The sequence below is a fragment of the Miniopterus schreibersii genome, assembly GCF_964146895.1.
Source record: "Miniopterus schreibersii genome assembly, chromosome: 10".
In the NCBI taxonomy this organism is placed as follows: Eukaryota; Metazoa; Chordata; class Mammalia; order Chiroptera; family Miniopteridae; genus Miniopterus; species Miniopterus schreibersii.
The window spans coordinates 70,639,516-70,656,396 of record NC_138110.1 but is presented as its reverse complement, the minus strand read 5'-3'; positions in this window follow the sequence as shown (position 1 = coordinate 70,656,396).

Below are 16,881 nucleotides of genomic sequence, written 5' to 3'. Positions count from 1 at the left end.
CGCCTGTTCCTGTGCTTTTATTATTTCCCTTCTGAGTTTCTTCTTCCCAACCGGCAGGCATCTCTCTTCTAGTCTCTGAGAACATCCCTCTCTCCACAAACTGCGGCCGTCACTCCTGTGAGCCTTCTGCGCTCCCCGAAGGTGTTCACTTTGGGAACACACAAGTCCAGAGAAGGTTAAGAGTATTCTGTTCTCCCTCTTGGTTCAATGAGATGAGCAGCTTAACAGCTAGAATGAGGAGTGCAGGAGTGATTGGTAGCGCCCATCAGTTACTCTATTAGAATAACATTCTGCAGCAGTAATTCACCTCCATCCTTACACACACAATCCAAAGAAAGAAACAGATGTATTGGCCCACTGTAGCGTCTGAGATGAATGTGCATGAGCGTAGGCACTTCAAATTATTTCCATTTAACTACATACACACAGACAGTCAATTACACTGTTGATAATTTTTAGGAGAAACCATTGTCCAAGACCTGGAAAATGGCAAGAGAAATTGCAGTGTCCTTTCAGTGGAGGGCGGCACATAGTCTAGTGAAACTTTGAGAGGTCATCTGATTCTATAAGAGTGTGTGCCCTTTGGTTTTCTGTTGACTATTTTAAAATTCTGTAGGGATAGAAGTTTTTGTGCAGAAAACTGATAGCAATGCTAATGGTTCTAGTGGATAGAAATGCAATTAATTTTGACTGGTAGAGATATAATTGGTTTCTGCCAATTTAAAAAGATAACCCCAAATGTTATAGTGCATTGCCTTAGTGGACACTATCCAGTTTTATATATATTAGAAAACTCATTTCTGTATTCTAGTCTCTCTCCATCTTATCTATCTATACTTGTCTGTTCTTTAAATTTTCTTTTGACCCAGTCTTAATATATTACTATTGATTGATTAATGAGTTGAATAAAAACTTTGACGTGTCTATTTTATATTTGTTTGAAAGTTGAATTTTTTACTTTTTGAAAATCATACTTTACTAATTTGTAGAGTAAGCTGTTTTGTTGGTATCTAAACTGCCACTCTAATCCTCTTCTTGCTCATCAGCAATATTTTAAATAGTTTCTCAGGGATTTTCCACATTTTATTTAGTCTTCACAATAATATTCACAGTAACAGGCAATAAAATTTCTATTTTACACATTTAAAACTTAGGCTCAGAGAATGATTTATTTGATTGTAGGTTCCCAGATAGTTAGAAAGTACTGTGTAATGCAGCCGAGCTTTCAATACTTTTTGAGTTTGTGTCAAACCCTTTCCCCTGTGTGTATCCTGAGCCACTTTAAAGCCCAAATTGCTCAGAACTGCACAGTCCTCCTGTAAAATTAAAAGTATTGGAAGACCTAATGGTCCTCACTTTAAGCCTTCTCAAGAAAAAGCAAACTGTTAACTTCGGAGACTTCGATTCAAAGGAGCTTTGATAACAAATCAAGATCGGTCAGCCAGTTAACTCTGGAATCCCTGCTTAATAGAAGGCAGCCTGGGGGACATTGGGTAATAGGTGTCACTTGCGTCAAGGGATATATGCTATTTAAGTGACTAACATTCAACGATCTGGTTGTGAAGGCAAAACCTGGACTTGTAAAATTTTAAAAAATGCATAAAACTAAAAAATGTAATGTTTTCAGAAAAGAAACTAATGAGACATCACAACTACTTAGTATTTGGTGACCAAATGAATTCTTCTTTGTGGAAAGAAAAAGCGTAGAGATAATGTTTCCTGTCGGTACCCAAGTTCATTCAGTCCATCTGGATTACTTTCCATTTTCTTCCCTCTGCAAGCCATGAGATAGACAAGAGGGGCATGATTCGAAGTCGAATGGCACCAGTGCTAGGCCACTTCTTATAATGTACATAAGAATCCTTACTTTCCTCGGACTGACTTGTCTTCATTGATTTTTTTTTCCTGCCCTGAACTCATGATTTATGATACTGTGTGGAGATGCTGTGAAGATTTTTTCTTGAATTTCCAGACAGAAAATACAGGGTGGGGCAAAAGTAATTTTACAGTTGTTCATATGGAAAACAATACAACAATTAATTAATGATAAGACAAGAATAAACTGTGTTTCATGTACTCACAACTGTAAACCTGCTTATGCCCAACCTTGTATGTCACATGGATAGACCTAGGAGCAGGACTAACTAGTTCCTTGATTTGCAGGCCGGGTTCAGAACGAAAATGTGGATCCTTTGTTCAAACAAGAAGCAGAATGTTACGAGCACCCTAGAATCTGGCCCATGCTCCCTCCAGTGCAGACTTTCCCAAGAATAACCGTTCTCCTGACTTCCAACGGCATGGATTAGTTGGGCCTCTTTTTGACTTTATATCAATGGAACCATGTAGAATATAGTTTTTATGTGTGTCTGGCTTCTTTGGCTCAACATTATGATTGCAAGATTTTCCCATCAGCTTGCATATAATTATCATTATTTTTATTGCTGGATAACATTCATTGCATAGAATCTTGAAATCATTTGTACTAGTGTTATAGTTAGGTTCATTTTCCCCCAGAATTTTCTTCTGACGTGCACATGAAGAGGCTTACACACACACACACACACACACACACACACACACACACACACACAGCGATGAATTCAGTCTACTCTGACTGGAGGTGGGGACGGGAGGATTGCATACTAACTGGGTTTTGACCCTTGAGCAGGGTGTCTGTTGTGTCTGTTGCCCAGAACCCAGAATGTGTTCAATCCCCCGAAGATATTGGTTGACACTTTTAATCCCATTGTCTCCTCTTCCAAGTGGCTGCATCTTTTTTTTCTTTCTGTGAGTGAACTGGTGCAGGAAACTTTAGCTGGAGACATGCCAAATCTATATTTAATGTGTTTTTCCAGTTCTGGGAACCTGAGAGTTTTTCCTCACTTCACTTCCCATGAGTTGGTGTTTAGTTCTTGCCATGTTAACGTGATGATGACCATGAAGCAATCACACATATATAATGACTTAGGGAAAAAGTCACGAAAACAGGCCACAAGGGAGATATACATCAGTTACACGAGGCTTGTTTGGAATGCAGGAGCATGACGTCAAATGTTTTCTTCTGTTTTGGACATTTCCAAGGCTGTCCTTTATTATTTTTAATTAAGTTACTGTATGTAATTTATATACCATACAATTGACTCATTTAAAGAATCCAATCCAATAGTTTTCACTACACTAAGAGTTGTGTAGTCATCACCACAATCAACTTTAGAAGGTCTCACTACCCTAAAAGGAAACTACACATACCCATTAGTAGTCACTCCTTATTTTCTCCCAATTTCTCCCTCTGTTCTCCCCTAATTTGCCCGTAGCTAGATAACTACTAATCTCCTTTTTTTTCTCTCTACAGTTTTACTGTTGTACACTTTTTGGACATTTTATATCAGTGGAATCATACACTTTATGTCTTTTTGTAGTGTTTGTGTGTTTTTTCCCCCAAGACTTCGTTCCTTTTTATGGCTGAATAATAGCTCTATTTTATAGATAGACCACATTTGTTTGTCCATTCCTCAGTTGATGGATATCTGGATTGTTTCCACTTTTTGTTATTATGACTAATGCTTCAATTAACATTTGTGTACAGGTTTTTATGTGGAAATACATTTTTCTTTTTCTTGGATATGTATATAAGGAGTGCTGCACTACATGTTAACTTTATGTTTAACATTTGAGGAACTGCCAGACTGTTTTCCAAGGTGGCTGCCTTGTTTACATCGCAAGTAGCAATGTATGAGGCTCCCAATTTTTGCATATCCTCATTAAAACTTGCAATTATCTGTGTTTTTGATTATAGCTGTTGTAGTAGATATGAGGTAGTATCTTACTATGGTTTAGATTTGCGTTTCCCTGATGGAAAATAATATTGCGAATCTTTCCTTTCTTTTTTTCTCTTAATCCTCATTAGAGGATATGTTTTTATTGATTTTAGAGAGAGAGGAAGGGGGGAGAGAGAGAAATGGAGATCCTCGAAACCCACAGCCTAGGTATGTGCCCTGAGTGGGAAATGAACCTGCAACATTTTGAGCCACTGGTCAGGACTAATGCACATCTTTTCATGAGCTTATTGATTCTATGTCTTATTTTTCTAATTTTTTCCTTTAGATTGAATTTCTTGGGGTGACACTGATTAACAAAATTATGCGTTTCAGGTGCACAATTCTACAACACATCCTCTGTACGCCGTATTGTGTATACACCACCCAAAGGCAAGCCTCTGTCCATCACCATTTACCCGCCCCATACCCTCCTCCACCTACTGCCTCTCAGCCCCCCTCCCACAATCACCACACTGTTGTCTGAGTCCACGAATATTTTGAAGTCCTTTGCACATTTTTAAATTGTTCTGTCTTTTTATTATTGAGTTTTAGGAACTTTTTATATATTCTAGATTCAAGTATCTTATATATGATTTGCAAATATTTTCTCCCATTTCGTAGTTTGTCTTTGTACTTTCTTTTTTTAGTGTGGGGGTGATGTTTTTTATTTTACTTTTAAGTTACAGCTGACATACGATATTATATTAGTTTCAGGTGTACCAGCCGGTGATTAGACATTACATAACTCACTGAGTGGTCACCCTGGCAAACCCAGTACCCACCTGGCACCATACATAGTTGTTACAATATTATTCACTATATTCCCTGTGCTGTACTTTACATCCCTGCTTTTTTGACTTTCCTGGTGGTATCCTTTGAAGCACAAAAGTTTTTGATTTTGTTGAGGCTTAATGGATCTGTTTTTCTTTTTCACTTGTGCTTTTGGTGCCATTGCACTAATGCAAAGCATTTTTGAATCGTTAATACTTAAAAATTGTGTTCTTCCCCTGAAACTTGGCATATTTACCATAACTTTAGGGGAAAATTTCTAATGGCAAACCAGTCAATGATTTTCTGTATGTTTTGGGGAGGTTGGATTCCCACTTGTTACCTAGTGCTGGTTTAAATAAAAAGTCTTAAATGAGCTTTTTTTTTTTCCAAGAAGGGAGATAAGGGTGACCAGAAAACGAATGACCCTCAGCTTCAGGCTGAGAATGTTCGGTAGCTGATTGGCATCTGGCTGTCTTGGCAGCTAAGATTAGAAGATCCTAAGGCAGCAATTTTCAACCTTTTTCACCTCATGGCACATAAACTAATTACTAAAATTCTGCAGTGCATCAAAAAATATATTTTTTTGTCAGAAAATAGATGTAATTTTGATTGATTTACAAAAAAATAATAGTACTTACCTACCTTTTTTGCTCCAAAGTGACTTTTTAAAAAATCAGGCGCCCATACTTGTAAACAAGGATTTCTGGTACCAAGAATTAACCAGTCAGATGCAACCTTATGATGTGATTTGACCAATAGGAGACAACGCTATTATATGGCCTATGTATTTACGGTTCAAGACAGGGCATTCACACTGGAGGGTTATTGTTGTGCTGGCTGTTGTTATTTATTAATTTAACAATCGAAGGGAAAAGAAGTCAGTGCCCCTGACTAAACAGTCAGGTATTGCATGTTTTAAAAATTCTTGCTGCACACCAGTTGAAATGGCTGTCCTGTTAACCAGCCTGGAAGTACATACTTACTGACTCTGGGCCCCAGGCTGATCTAAGCAGTGGGAAGCTGACAAGCAGGATGAGCTCTATTCTATTTAGGATATTATAAACTAGGTATATAAAATATATATCTAACAGAGGGAGCAATTTAAAAACAATCTACATCTCAGAGTATCTAGTTTAATGCTCTTCAAGTAAGGCCTCAATAAACACTTACATAGTTAACTAAAAGATAATAGAGAATCAGGGACTAAATTATGTGGTCTGGACTATAATTGTGGTGTGACCTCGGGTAAGCCACACTTTCTGAGCTTCTGTTCATTTATCTGCAAATGGGGACAACAATAATGCTTAGCTCAAAGGGTCGCAGGGAAGGGCACATAAGACACTGCTGTGCGGGTGTGCGGGTGACTGTTAGGACTCATGATAGCAGCAGGAGTGGTTCGGGCACGGGCTTTGCAGTTAAACAGAACTGGGTGCACATTTAGTATCTGTGTGCTCTTGGACACACTTGTAAAACCTACTTTATGAGACTGTAGTGTGGAATATTTTAAACGAGATAATATACATAAAAAAACGGAACACAGGAGGATTTTTTAGGTGAAGGAGGCAGCAGGTGCAAAGCACAAAAGTACATATTTTTCCAGGGATGAGAGTATGTGTTGGGAGGTAACAAAAAAGCAGGGCTAGGGACACCTCGGGAGAGCTAAAAACAGATTCAGAGAACTGAAACCAGTTCCCCTGGGAGTCCTCTGAAGGACTTCAGTCAACAGCTATTTCATCTGATGCTTGTCTCAGGCAGAAAGCAACCTGCTACAACGGAAAAATCTCTGTTACGGTAAACTGAGGACCTGGGTTTGGTTGCAGTCCTGCCACCGGTTAGTTAGCTGTGTTCCTCGGAGCAGTCATTCAACCTCCCTGGGCTTTTTCACCAGGTAAGTTCCTCGAAGTTTATTTTGAGAAACAGTAAGCTCCTAGTTTTCTTAACGTGCCACAGTCAGACTGCTGCTAACACAGAACACAGGAGGAAAACAAAGAATGTTTGGTTATCTGTGACTTGAAGCAATTTTCTAATACCCACAGACCTGGTGTTTCGGAACATCTTTGATGGTTTGTACAAAAAATATGAGCATATACAGATACCCAATTCCAATCCAGAGTGGTGCTTGGCAAAATGATCCAGCGTGCTCATGCGTCTCTCTGCAATGTGACAGAAGTTCCGATGAAATCCCTAAAATGCAGTCCTTCAACATTTGTTGATGTGTAACACACAGAGAAAAGAGCTGAAACCCTAAGTGTCCTGCTCTCCTAGTTTTCACAAACTGAACTCCTTCGACTAATTGGTTCCAAAATCAATAAACAGAACATAACCAGGGCCATGGAATCCCACTTGTTCTCTCTTCCAGCCATTACCTCTCCAAAGGATAAACCTTGTTTATAATATCATAGAATAGTTTTAAAATGTAAAAATAAACAAACAAACAAAACCCCTAACAACTCATTAAAAAGAAAGATTGCTGGGTCTTTATTTAGAGATCTTTGAATGTCATTCTGAAATCTAGTCCTTTGCTTGTGCCTGCATAAACTATTTTCCACACTTGGGGAAAATAATTTGGCAATATGTCTCAAAATCCATTAACACATTTATTGCATTTGTTCTTGGTAATTTATCCAAGAAAAATCTGCTTTAAAAAGGATGATTTTGTATTTGTGAGTATTCTCACAGTTATCTGTAATTATTAAAACACAAAGCAACTCAGACATCCAACAACAGATGAATCATTAATTAGTTTATAGATACTAACCATGACACAGTAAGCAGGTGTTAAAATAGGAAGACTCCATAACAACAAGGAAAATACTTATCTTGAAATGTCTAGTAAAAATTGAAAGTGTCAAACTGTACTATGCTAGAGCCATATCTTTATAAAACTCAAATGCATATGGACAAGAACTGGAAAATATTTATGGACGGATGTTGGTTGCTTTCTATATCTGTTGTGTTGTAAAATTGTTATTGTAATAAAAATCTGATGGGCAAAATCAAACATGTAAGCTTTACTATTTAAAATGAACTTCTTATGACAGTAAGTCAGGACTTTTAGAGTACAAAGGAATAAAAAATTACAAACCTTTTTAAAAAATTATTTAAAAGTCAACTGACAGCTATGAGAATGAAAAAAAATTTGTTGAAGTACAGCAGCCTCCAATGTTGGCAATGGTTCAAGGAAAGGAGCATCTTCATGCATTGATGGTGGGCATAAAATTGCTACGATCTTTGGAAAACAAACAATCATTAACTGGTGAAATAAAAATGCATGAACCCTTTGACCCCAAAATCTTGCATAGGCTAGATCTAAGAATCTATTCTATGTAAATTAAAGTATCAGGACTCAAAGATACCTGTACAAATATATCACGGCATTGTTTTTAGTGGGAAAGCAAACATGCAGACGCAAACAAACCTGCACACAACCTGAATGTCCATTAGCTATGCAATCACTGGGCACGTTGTGAGATGTCCATAAATGAAACATTTTGTAGTTATGATGAGGAATTACTTAGATCTATCCCTAAAACTGCTAAATGAGAACAAGAAAAAGAGAAAGACTAATGTGAACATTTCCCCACCCTTTGCTCCCCTCCACCCAGCCCCAGCCCTACCCCAGGCCTTTACCACTCTGTTGTGTGTGTCCATGAGCTATGCATATATGCATATAAGTTCTTTATAATCTCTTCCTATCCCTCCAACCCCCTACCCCCTTCCCCTCTGAGATCTGTCAGTCTGTTCCGTGCTTCCATGCCTCTGGACAAATTTTGTTCGTCAGTATTTTGTTCATTATATTCCACATATAAATGAGATCATGTGGTATTTGTCTTTCTCTGACTGGGTTATTTTGCCTAGCATAATACTCTCCAGGGCCCTCCATGCTGTATCAAAGGGCAAGAGATCCTTCTTTACAGCTGCGTAGTATTCCACTGGGTAAGTGTACTATACTACTGCTTTTTTATCCACTCATCTACTGATGGGCTGTTTCCAGGTCTTAGCTAGTGTAAATAATGCTGCTATGAAAATGGGAGTGCATGTATTCCTTCTGATTGGTATTTCTGGATTCTTAGGATATATTCTTAGAAGTGGGATTGCTGGGTCAAATGGCAGTTCCGCTTTTAATTTTTTGAGGAAACTCCATACTGTTTTCCACAGTGGCTGCACCAGTCTGCATTCCCACCAGCTATGTCCTAGGGCTCCCCTTTCTCCACACCCTCGTCAACACTTGCTGTTTGTTGATGTATTGATGGAGCCATTCTGATAGGTGTGAAGTGACACCTCATTGTGATTTTAATTTGCATCTCTCTGATGATTAGTGACATTGAGCATTTTCTCATATGTCTCTTGGCCATCTGTATGTCCTCTTTGGAGAAGTGTCTATTCAGGTCCTTTGCCCATTTTTAATTGGATTGTCTTCCTTTTGTTGAGTTGTATGAACTCTTTATATATTTTGGAAATTAACTTCTTATTGCTGTATAGCTGGCAAGTATGTTCTCCCACAGTGGGTTCCCTTTTCATTTTGATGATCATTTCTTTTGCAATGCAGAAGCTTTTTAGTTTGATGTAATCCCATTTGTTTATTTTTTTTTTTGTTTCTCTTGTCCTAGGAGAGGTATTAGTGAAAATTCCACTATGTGAGATATCTGAGATTTTACTGCCTATGGTTTCTTCTAGGATTTTTATAGTTTTGCGACTTACATTTTAGTCTTTCATCCATTTTGAGTTTACTCTTGTGTATGGTGTGAGGTGGGTCTAGTTTCATATTTTTGCATATACTTGTCCAATTTTCCTAATACAGTTTATTGAAGACACTATCTTTACTCCATTGTATGCTCTTGCCTCTTTTGCCAAATATTAATTGACCATAATGGTGTGGGTCGATTTCTGGGCTCTGTTCTGTTTCATTGATCTATATGCCTGTTTCTGTGCCAGTACTAGGCTGTTTTGATTACAATGGCTTTGTAGTATAGTTTGATATCCAATATTTTGATACCTCCAACTTTGTTCTTCTTTCTCAAGATTGCTGCAGCTATTCAGGGTCTTTTTTAGGTTCCATATAAAATTCTGGAGTATTTGTCTAGATCTGTGAAATATGTCATTGGTATTTTTAATAAGGATTGCGTTGAATCTATAGGTTGTTTTGGGTAGAACGGACATTTTCTTCTGAATAAATACACAGAAGCGAAATTGTTGGGTCATACAGTAATTCAATTTTTAAGTTTTTAAGGAAGCCCCATACTGTTTTCCATAGAAGTTTCACCATTTTATATTCCCATTAACAGTGTAGAAGGATTCCAACATCTCCATATCCTCGGCAACACTTACCTTAAAAACATTTTTTTTATAATTACCATCTAATAGGTGTGCTCATCTTGAGTACTGTAACGGCTTAATGTGAACTCGACCTCTCATAAAGATATTTTATCACTGTGAGATCTGTTTTGGTGGGGCATCAGGACTGGGACTTCTTATTCTGCCAGCTTACTGACATTTCTCACCAGGTTGTTTCCAGTACTCATTGAAGTTTTAAGTGATAATTTCTGTTTTTTTAATTAGGCTAATTTTAATAAAATAGAAATATAGATCTGTATTGTAATTTCTACTTTATGAGGTTATATCTTACAATTGTATGAGGGAGAAAAAGGCAGATATTTTATTTTTATTTTATGAATATAAAATTGCATCCAGAGAGGTTAAGATAATTCTCCAAGATCTCACCCTGTGAATGAAGGTGCACACACAGTTTTATCTGGAAGTTTGAGAAGCAACCTCCCCTACTCAATAGCATATGAAAAAGGGATGACACTTCTGAACACTAATTCCTCGTTAATTCTTTCTATCTACCTAAGGCCCTAGTTTAGTAACTCCCTTGGTGTGGTGTCTTGAATTAGAGCAAGAGGGTGTGACATTCCACACCTAAGCCCCCCTGTTTCTTGTTTATATGTGTGAGGTGAGTTGTTTGTAGCGAAGTTCTTGTGGAAACTGCCTGAGTAAATACACTCACCAAAGGAAAACAAAGTGGGAATATATATGGCGTATATTTCCTGAGAAATAGTGTGAAGAAGTAAAATGGGGGTACTATGGTCAAGCTGTGAAATTATTAAAATAAAATAGGCTGATGCATGAAGAAAAGATTCTAGTCTTGCCTTCACTAGTCTAGGAATTTAAACTTCTGAATTTTTCAGCCCTGTGTCAATACCTGGATGCCCATCACGTTGCGTGTTAATGCCTGGGCAGACATCAAACCCTCAGTTTACCATTTGAATGACCTCAAGAAGAAACTGTTCCATTATCCGAGCCACTAGACATCTAAAAATTACCATCTTGGAACCATCCAAGGGAGAAAGATGCAGGACTGAATATTCTCAAGAGTAGACGTTTTACCGTAAGAAACTCGCTTTCCTTTCTCTTTTGGAATATGTCTATGTCTTACCTAGATTGTTTCACTTTGCAAACCCTAAGACCCTTGAATGAATGTCTGTCATTTATATTCTTGCAAAGCCCCTTGACCCATTTTGAGTTCGCAAGACACCATGCCACCCCAAAGCTTGTATTTTTCTAAGGTCACTCTGTTAAATGCTCAACTGTTCAACGAGGCCATGTTCCTCCAATATAAGCGGCATTGCTATATAAGCTTTGAAATATTTCTTTGAAGTCCTCTGATTTTAATATTTAAAAACTTTCCCTAGACTTCCTTCCCTTGATACTCACTGAGTTTGCATTCACTGAGCTTCTTACCATTAACACCTTCATAAATAATGTCAGACCTGCGCAATCTCACTTAAATCTTATGTGTTCTCTGATCCCCATTGCTCCAGTTATCATTATCCCAGGTGTGGCATGGAGCTGTGAGTGTTCTTGGGCAATCATTTAACTTCTTCGAGTTGATTTATTTTTTTTCCACTTAGTGTACTGAATCCTATGGAAGACACATGGTAGGTGTTCAACAAAGATTTGCTGAATGAATTAATAAGGCTGAGTTTCTTCATCTGTAAAGTGAGGAGGTTGGAAGTAGCCTATTATAAACTCTCATCCATCCCAAACATTTGAAGATTCTTTAAGCGTATATCATTGAAGCTGCTAAAGTACTGTGCCATATGCTGTATAAACAGGTTAAACATGGCAGCACCCTGAAATTAGTTCTCTATTTTAATCAGAGGACACTGATGTGCACATATATTTAATGTCATAGAATGAACTTAAGTCATACACAGACTGGGCTTCAGGATTAAAAAGGTGGTTTATTTTTGGAAAAATATACAGATATTTTCAGAAAATTCTTTAAAAAAAATAATGAAAAGATAATGATTTTTTTTTTTTTTTTTTTTACCTTAAAGTGAGGAAAGCTTATTTAGACTCTTGCATCATCCATTAAAAGTATCTTCACCATGTTATCCAATCACCTTCAAGGTGGGTTGGCTGGTGTCCTGTTATTTATAAGTTTTCAATGAAAAAATTATAGAAATGTGTTGGAGCTAGTTCTGATTTGAGAAGCTTATACCTAATGTGAGACAAGCAACACAGATTTGGAGGCAGAAAATATGGGATTGCATTCTAGATCTGAATCTGTTACTTGCTAACTGAGCTCTCAGCCTTTCCCCATCTGAATTATGTACAATAAATGTACTATTTCTTCTATGTTTCCAAACTTTTGGACACTTTATGGTGTATTTATTGTATTTTTCCAACTAACAATTAAACCCATTCTTTTACATTTAATACCTGTTATTTAAAAATAGAAGTGACATACAATTTTAAAATAACTTTATCTTGTAATTTCTACCTTGTCAGAAACTCTGTAGATGAAAAGGGTTTTCACTCATGGAAGTGAAATGCTTGTTAATGGCAAATAGAACATTGCTCTTATAGAGAGGAAACACCCCCAGAAACTGACCCAGAAATACTCTCAGAAATTACGAGTGTTTAAGTTTTCCTAAGCTAGAAAACAAGCCATTGAGAATAAAGTGTAAAGAAAAGATAAACAGGATTAGTAATGATTGGTGTGGAAAGAAGATACCTATAGCAACACTGAGAGCTCAAAACTACCATCTGCCATGGCCTGTTGGAAAGCCACATGTAGCAAAGGGAGAAGTAGCTCTTTATCTACTGAATCCCCATTGGACCTGCTAATCTAGTGCTGCTCTTCTCTATGGCCATTGAGGAGTCTCATGATCTATTGCGACAAATTATACAAGCTGGACACAGAACTGCATCCTCAAAGTCTCCAGCATCATCAAGACACCTATTACCAGGTTGGTTTTCCTTAGATGACCTATTATGAAGTTCCAGCAGCATGGAAACAGAACCCCCAATTTGTCCCATCTCCTACCTGTTTACATGGGTCAGTCCTGGGTAACTGAACCTTTCCAATTAGACTGTGATAAGGGATTTGTGTGTGTGTGTGAAAGATTTAATAAAAAACAAAAATAGGAATGGCTGTTTTCAACATTTTCCAGGTTGTGAAAGTTTACCGCAATTATCTGGGGTATGGTTCTAAGTTGTATTAGTTCATTTTGATGTAGAAGAACTATCTATTTTTGCAGTTGGAGAAACTGAGGCCCAGAACCCATTCCAGTGCTCTTTCCACAGAACTGTGCCTGTCCTATGCAACTCTGTAGAGAAGAATGGTTTAAATATTCAGCCATATTCTTAAAAAGAAATATGAACTTTGTGTGTCTAGTAGAAATAACTCTGGGAGTGTTCCTTCTATGGGCGGGGCTAGTGCTGAATGGCTGATTCTCTGAAGTTGAAAGGAGAGGTTCAGTGCCACAAATAACAAAAACAAGAGGCTACATGGTATGGGCCAGGCTGTGACCATGTCCCGGCCTTGGCATGAATTCAAAAAGCCAGTATGAGTCAGAGCTAGCTCATTAGGGTTGGTAGGCCAGGTCACTGCAGCTTCGTCCTAATGAAACCTTTGGGGCGTGCCTCCTGCCATTTCCTGTACTGTTTATATTTTTGAATTGTGCAATCCCATAAACTATGCTAAATCCTTTTTCTGACATAGTCAGGTGGATGCCACACATCCAAAATTCTTCCTTACCAAAAAATAAAGAAATTGAGGCCAGAAGCTTACTTTCAGGAGGAATATTGGCTCTCTTTGAAACTTTCATTTTTACTATTTTTTCTTTGGCTGTGGCATTGTCAATCATGCAGCCAAAAATCCCATCTCCCATTTTATATGTAATTCTACTAGTTATATCTCATAAGAGCACTTATGTATGGGTGAGTAGAGGTCTATTTCTCTATTGTCTGATAGGATAGCTGCTACTCAAGTGGCTATATAAATTTAAATTTTAAACACTTAAAAAATCGAGTGAAAATAAAAATGTACTTCTTTAATCACACAAATCACATTTCAAGTTCTCAGTAGCAACATAGGGTTAGTGGCTTCCATACTGGCCAGTGGAGATATGGAATATTTCCCTCCTCACAGGAAGTTCTATTAGGTAGCACTGGCCTATTTGGTAAAGATGAAAGAAGGGGGGGGGGTGCCAGATTATATTACATATGCTGAATTATCCTCCCAAGTGAAACAATAAAATTGGTGAATGGAATATTTAAAAAATAAAAATAAAGCCCGACCTGGTGTGGCTCAGTAGTTGAGCATCGACCTAGAATCCAGGAGATCACTGTTTGATTCCTGGTCAGGGCACATGCCCGGGTTGCGGGCTCGATCCCCAGTCCCAGGCGGGCAGGAGGCAGCTGATCGATGACTCTCTCATTATTGATGTTTCTATCTCTCTCCTTCTCCCTTCCTCTCTCTGAAGTCAATAAAGATATTCATTAAATAAATAAAATAAATTAAAAAAAGAGAAAACATCAGACTTTAAAAAATAAATAAATAAATAAAAAATAAATAAAAATTTAAGTCCCTTAGTGAGCTGGTATTAAAAAAAAAAAAAAAAAAAAAGGAATCTGCAGCCTCCAAACTGAAGTAAAAACAAGACCCCTGTGAGTGGGTTAAATGCCACTGCTGGGACTTCTCCAGGAGCTTCTGAGAAACCTGGGGAACTTGAATTTCTGACTTGTCTTTATGAGAGAGAGGACATAGGAGGCAAATCTTAGCCTTCTCTCCATCCATCAGTCCACCCATCCATCCATGTTAACTCATCTTTTCTAAATTTTCTTTCATAGTACATACATTTTCTTATACATTTCCTAAGCTGTTTCCTTCGAGCAGTTGGCATGTGCATTATAAACAGATCTGTCACGTTTTCCTCTTAAATCTGAACACCACTATTAACTCTTCTGGTATGGCATTTGCCGGCTTGTTTTCACATCCTTTATTGGGATATTCTCCCTCATGATTTGTTTTTACCAAGATGAATATTTACAACACACATCATTCTGAAACTTGCTTCTTCTCATTTAACATATTAACACTACACAATGTCAATATGCATCTAATTCACTCTACTTATAAACGGTCTACTATTTCCTTGTAGAGATTTACCACTATTTATCCAACTGCTTGTCCATAAAGAATCATTCCATTTAGTTCTAGTCTCCTAGAGCAGTAGAAGCTCAGAGAATTAACAAGTATCCAGAGTGGGGAGCAGAGGAGACCCAAACGATCATAACATATTTCAAGAGTTTGCATTTGGTATATCACGCTCTACTCTGTATCTGATTTCTACACAGAACTATCACCTGCTTATCCCTGCAAAAGACATCTCCAGGTAACAGCTTATCTTTTCTTCTTGAGAGAGGTACGTGAGTTACACATGGCGAAGGCTGTATTTTCCTTCTCGAATGGACTTCCAGTGTAACTCACTTTGCTCCCCAAGCAAGCCACCAGAAAGACAGTTCTGCAGATTTCTATCTTGCTTTTAAACAGGAGGTGTAATTTCTGACTCCCCAAACAGGTAACATTAAGTATACCCTTCTTAGAGCTTATCTGGGTGAGAGATGAATAGTAATTTAATTTTTCTTCGTAAGCTAATTACAGAGAGCTACGTGCTGCTTTTTCCTTGAGCTCTATCTGCCTAACAGATAGGACACACTTCAGTAAGCACTGCATTACTCTCAGTGTGAAAAATAAATGCAGCAGATCAGTTTTAATTCCAAAGCAGATTTCATGAACCATGAATTTAACTGGAAAAAAATATTCTTTAAAAAGAGTTTACAATGAATATTTTTAAATGTATAATAAATATAACACTTGAGCATAATACTGACTTTCTCTGCAACAAGATTTTATTCCTTTTAATTATAGATTTTTTTTTTTAAACACACCACTGCTTTACCTTTTTCAACTGAATTCTCAGAATTTTTGACCATAACTTAGCATTAAAGATATAGGCTGTTGTTAAAGCATTAATTTTATAACATGCATTATCTCTTACAAAAAAGATTAATTAATTAAAAAATCTAAGCATCTAATTTCATCTTTACTATAGCTTTTTATTGGTTTTATTGCTCCCCTCTAGGTCTTTTAAATCCAGTATGTCTGCTAGTTTATTTTTTATTTATTTATTTATTTATTTATTTATTTATTTATTTATTTATTTTTAATATATCTTTATTGGTTTCAGAGAGGAAGGGAGAGGGGGAGAGAGAGGAATATCAATCATGAGAATCACTGATCGGCTGCCTCCTGCATGCCCCCTACTGGGGATCGAGCCCGCAACCCGGGCATGTGCCCTGACTGGGAATCGAACCTCGATCTCATGGATCTTAGGTCAATGCTCAACAGCTGAACCACGCCCGGCCGGGCTCTGCTATTTTATTTAGATTGATTCCTCAGGTAATGTATTTGAGTGTTTTAATTTGTTAGGTTTTTGTTTTCGGGAAAGTTGAGTGATGTTACATTTTCAGGGCCCTAGAATTTTTTTTTAAAAAAACTGAGATATAATTAACATAAAATAAAATGCTGAAGTATCACATGTTCAGATTGACAAATTTTTGACAATTATATGTGTAACCACCAAAAATAATACACAGAACATTTGCACCCTCCAGGAATTTCCCTCACACAACTTCTCTGTCCATTCTCCCTCTACTTCCCTCCCCCAACACCAAGTATTTGATTCTATTGCCATAGATTAACTTTCAGTAGTTCAATCTCTTTTATTGTGAAGTGGCATTCCATTATATGAATATACTGAATTTATTTACCTAACTTTTTATTGGTGGGCATTTGAGTTGTTTCCAGTTTTTCAGTATTTTGAGCGAGGCTGTTGGAAATATTCTCCTACAAGTCTTTGTGTGGCTGTGTGTTTTCACGTCTCTTGGGCAGTGCCTAGGAATAAAATTGCTGGGTCATAAGGTAAAGTTAAACTTTATA